Here is a 5861-nt window from a genome sequence, read left to right as displayed (position 1 = left end):
TTTCAATTTTTATGAAATTTTTATTATGAATATAAAATTTATCGATACAATGTTATTATCGTTGTATCAATCTCTATGAATGAATATGAAATTTATCTTTATAGTACAGTAAGTAAGATTTTATTTTGTTATTTTAATTATACATTATATTGATTATTATCTTTTATTATATAAACATTATATATATATATATATATAATATTATCTTTATTATCATTGTGTTTAATCATTGATCATGAACTTTATTATTTAAACTTGTATATAATAAAAATTATTTAACTTGTAATATACAATAATTTCATTTTATCTTAATTATATTAATTATCATTAATTATTATTTTTCATTATATAAGACATTTATATATATATATATATATATATATATATATATATATATATATTCTTTTTTCGTTTAATTAATTTATTTTCCTTTATTTTATATTGAACTTCGTTTTTATTTGTTTTATAACAAGAGCACGGAAAAGAACAATTAAAAAGAAAAAAAAGAAAAAGAAAAGATGAAAAAAAAAGAAAGGGAAAGAGAAATTTAATTGCAATTCAATTAATTATATAACAATTCGTTGAGAATCAATGGAGACTTATCTAATATTTTTTTTTTTTTAATCATTCTTGTTATTTTATAAACTAAACATAATTCAATTTCTCAAGAGAGAGAGAGAGAGAGAGAGAGAGAGAGAGAGAGAGAGAAATAAAGAGAAAGAGAGAGAGAGAGAGAGAGAGAGAAAGAGTGTGAGAAAGAGAGAAAGAGAAAGAGAGAAAAGGAGAGAGAGAGAAAGAGAACGAGAGATCATCACGCTTTGGAAAAGTTATGAGCTTCGGATTTCGGTATTTAAAGACGATCAAAAGCAACTGACGATTTGTTTAAAACCTAACAACGATGACCCTACTGGAAGTAAACGGCGATGCATCATACGATGTGCTTGCATCGAGTATGAGTAAAGAAGGGAGAAAAAAGAAAAAGAAGAAAAAAAGGAAGATGAAGCAGAAGAAGAAGAAGAAGAAGAAGAAGTAGCGCCTAGAGGAAACATCAAAGAGAAACGTGCCACATTCCCTCTCTCTCTCTCTCTCTCTCTCTCTCTCTCTCTCCCACTCTCTCTCTCTCTCTTTTCTTATTTTCTTTTTATTTTTTATTTTTTTCATAGCAAGAAACCATACATATATCGCGAGAAGTAGAAAAGAGAGTAAGAACGGTGGGAAAACATCATAAATCCACTTTGACGGTTCGCGCCTCGACGTTGTTGTGACGTTCTCTCTCTAAACCACCCTCTCTCTCATTCTCTCTCTCTCTCTCTCTCTCTCTCTCTCTCTCTGTTCACCCATCCTCCCTCCGTCCCTCTCTTCCACGTCCATCGTCCACGCAATTTCGTTCTCTCGATTTTCTCTCTCATAATAAACGTCATTTATTTATATATACACTCTTAGGACGAATGAGCGTCCTCATTCGTACGATTTCGTTCCGTACGACGTTTGGTGTGAACGACAGAAAAAGAGAGAGAGAGAGAGAGAGAGAGAGAGAGAGAGAGAGAGAGAGAGAGAGAGAGATAGGAGAAAGAGAGAGAGAGAGAGAGAGAGAGAGAGAAAGAGGAAGATCGACGGTTACACGAGAAAAGTACGATACGATCGTAAATCGCACGCCCGGATGAAATATACCACGTGCGTGTACGCGCTTGCTTGCTTGTGAAAAACAAAGAGAGACAGTTAGTAGAATGGCCGTTAGTCAACCCTCGAAAAGAGCGAGAGAGAGAGAGAGAGAGAGAGAGAGGGAGGGAGAATGGACAAACCACCCACCCCTTATTGCTAACGAGCACTATCGTTTTTCGAACGAGAACGTTACTGATTACTTTTACGATTAGATAGGGTGATAACAAATTTTCATGCGAATAATTATATTGGTTTTTAGGATAAGCATATGATATCTGCTATTGTAATGGAAACAGAAAGAGAGAGAGAGAGAGAGAGAGAGAGAGAGAGAAATAGAGAGAGATAATTATTATCTTGGTTTTTTCTTTTTTTTTATTTTTATCTTTTGTATAAATCACACACAAAACGATTTAGATTATTATTATTATTATTATTATTATTATTATTATTATTATTATTATTATTATTATGTAAATTATTATTATTTTTCTTTTACCATGTTAAGAGAGACTATACGATCGTATAATTAATTATAAATAATTTACAATTATAATATAAAGTTGTAAATTGAATTTGATGTTGATTTAAATTTTAATTAAAGAATTACTTACTTCAATTTTACAAGAGAAAGATGATATTTAGTTGAATTTATTATTGAATTGATTAAATAGTATAATAGTATATAATATTGAATTATTGCGACAGTATAAAAGTTTTTCTTTTTTTCTTTCCTTTTTATTTTTTTTTTTTTTTTTTATAAGCTAAACGATAAAACAAATTGCTTGGATCAAATTTGTTTTAATTTGATCTTTATCATGAACAAAGAATTTATTTCACGAGAGAAAAATAGATAAAACACATTTGGAAGGAATTTAGTGTTAAAAAAAGAAAAAAAAAAAAAAAGGAAAAAAAACAAATGTAATACTACCCAATTAATTATAACAATAGTATTTTCTATCGAACGAAGAAATTAAAAATTGTATAATAAACGCAATCAAAGAAAAAAAAAAAAAAAGAAAAAAAAGGAAAAGAAAAAAATTTGTACTCGCGTATGTTACAATGTTACGATACATATACACAGTATTATATATTTAATATTCGTATGTACTAATTTATAATAAACAATAAACAGTAGTATTATTACTATTTATAAAAATTATAATAACAATGGTAAATACGCTACTGTTTTATTGTTATCATTTCATAATATTCAATAATATTCATGTAACATGGTTGGTATACTACTGTTTATTGTTTCGTTATGATAATAATATTTACGAGTATAAAAGTGCATTATCTTTGTTCATATATAAAATATAAAATTGGCAAGTCCGTGGCGAAAGAAAAAGAAGGAAAAAAAAAAAAAAAAAGAAGAAGAAGAAGACAAAAATAGGAAAAAAAAGAAGAAAAGAAAAAGAAAACAAGAAAAAAAAAGACAAGATAGCGATACAATCGCGATAAGCAAAAAGAAAGAAAAACAATGAAGAAGGAGAAGAAGAAGATGAAGAAGAAGGAAAAAAGAGGGGGGGAAAAAAGAAAAACGAAAAAGAGAGAAAAAAAATCAAACCTGATTTTAAAGGTCGTTGAGTATGGTGGTTACCAAAAATTGTCGATGCTCTTTCGTTATCGTCGATCTTGCCCTTTCCTTGGACTTTTTGGACTTTTAATATCCTCCTTTTTCTTTTTCTTTTTTTTTTTTTCTCTCTCCTCTTTTTTTTTCTTTCTTTCTTTCTCTCCATTACATTTCCTGTACTTTCCATTATTTTCTTCTTTTCTTTATAAGAAGGAGAACACAGTTTCTGGATTCACATTCCTGTCGTTAAAACCGAACATAGAAGGCCACTTTCTCCCAAAGGATTTCATGATCGAACGAGGTAGAGATAACAGATCGAGAGAGCGGTATAACGATCGCGTAAACTGAACCGAACCGAACGAAACCGTACCAAAACCGAGCCGATCCGATCCGATCCTATCCGAACCCTCAGCGTTCCAAAATCGGTTCACCAACGATATTTGCTTGGATTCGCGCGACTCCGGCTCTTAACTTTTATCGGCCACTTTCGATTATCTCGTAGTCGATCTTGTAACGGACCGTTTTGCGAACAGAACCGATTCGATTCGATTCAATCCAATCCAATCCAATCCAATCCAATCCGTTCCTATGCTATCCGATCGAGAAGAAGCAGACGAGGAGAAGGTTGTCGACGAGCCGTTTCTTATTTCGATGTCGCTCATCGAAAGATGCCAAGAAGAGAAACAGAGATAAAGAAATAAAAAGACAGAGAGAGAGAGAGAGAGAGAGAGAGAGAGAGAGACAAACGGATAGAGAGAGAGAGAGAGAGAGAGAGAAACAGAAAAAAATAAAAAAAAAAAGTAAGAGAGAGAGAGAGAGAGAGAGAGAAAGACAAGGTGTATCCTTGTGCTAGTAGCACGCTCCAGGAGCCATAATCGTCGGTGGACGACGAAGATCGGCGAGATTCGAACGAGAACTTTTTCACCTGGACGGACTCATCCAACAGAGCGAGATAGAGATAGAGAGAGAGAGAGAGAGAGAGAGAGAGATAGATAGATAGAGAGAGAGAGAGAAAGAGAGAGAGAGAGATAGAGAGATAGAAAGAGAGAGGGAAGATCTGGAAACCCCGCAGGCGTAATTAACATTCGGCACGTTTAGCCGGCTCTTCGAGTAGCTTCTTGCCACCATCGACTAAAAGAGACAGAAATGTATCCACCTCGATTTCCCCTCGATCGATCTCCCTCCCCCCCTCCTACCCCCCTCCCCCCGCCTCCTCCACCTCTCATCGGTTCTCCACACTCCTATCTTCTTCTCCCTTCTCCTCTCCTTTCCCTTTATCCATCATACCATCCCACCTACTTTATACTCTTCATCTCATTCTCTTTTCGTCCTTCGATTCCTTCACTCGTTGATTGAGACGTGATCGCGAGATGACGTGCCCTGTAGCCAGATATCCAAGCGATCTCCTCTATTCTCTTCTGATCATGTTTTGCAACCTGTCCCTTCTTTTCGTTTGGATCCTGTCGGGTTCGAATTGAAAAGTAATTTTTGAAGGGACCCTCACAATGTTATTAAACGATATTATATTTCGATCTGTTCCATTCGTTTATATTTATATCATATAAATTAATTCGTTCGAACGAATGATATTCAAATGTAATCCAGAGTGAGAAAAAGAGAGATAGATAGATAGGAAAGAGAGAGAGAGATAGAGAGAGAGAGAGAGAGAGAGAGAGATGAGGATATTAATATCTCTCAATTGTACGTTGTAATTCAGATCTTTGAAAATTTTTCTTTTTTTCTTCTGTTTCTTTTTTCTTTTTTCTTTTTTTTTTCTTTTTTTTTTCTTTTTTCTTTTTTCTTTTTTATTCACTTCTCGTGGACTCGAATGTAAGGAACGAATCTCGTTCAATTTATTATATTGTTTTAAATTTAATATTTGTACAAGTATGTTTGTATGTGCGTATATGCGCGCGCGCGCGCGTGTGTGTGTGTGTGTGGTTCTTTTTCTATTTTTTATTTATACTATTTATATATTGTAGTATTTTATTATTGTTTGAATGCTTAAATGAATGTTCGAAGAAAGAAAATATAGCCCAAAAATATAAACAATGAAATATTTTATGATTGATTAAATAGATTTTAATGAAAGAATTTAATGGTTAATCAATATTAAAAAAAAAAAAAAATTATTTGAAAAAACTTTAACGGAGCCATCTTTTCGTCCTACGATTTTTCAACTCAAAAGACAAAACACACGAAAATGATCCCGTCCAATCACAAATAATTGTTCTCTGGAATCGATAACACTCGAACATTATTTTCTCCCGATTGTCTAAAAGGATATTTGTAAAAAAAAAAAAAGAAAAAAAAGAAAAAAAAAACAAAAACAAAAAAAAGCAGAGGGACAAAAAAAACCATTTCATTCGATACAAACATACGTTAGCATAATACGTAGATAAATCTGACGTTAGTGTTATAAGAAGAAAGAAAAAAGGAAGAAAGAAAAAGAAAAAGAAAAGGAAAAATGTAACTCTTTTTAATAATTCATTGAGATATTCGACGTGAAAGTTGAATAATTTTAAAAAACGTCGGAACGTCCGTTTAATATAAATGACAAGTGTGAACGTAGCTTTAAATTCAATAACCGACAGATAGGCAGATTCAGGATTGATTCGTCATCAAT

This window comes from Vespa crabro, chromosome 12 (assembly GCF_910589235.1).
Source record: "Vespa crabro chromosome 12, iyVesCrab1.2, whole genome shotgun sequence".
Lineage (NCBI taxonomy): Eukaryota > Metazoa > Arthropoda > Insecta > Hymenoptera > Vespidae > Vespa > Vespa crabro.
Note: the sequence above shows the minus strand (reverse complement) of the source record.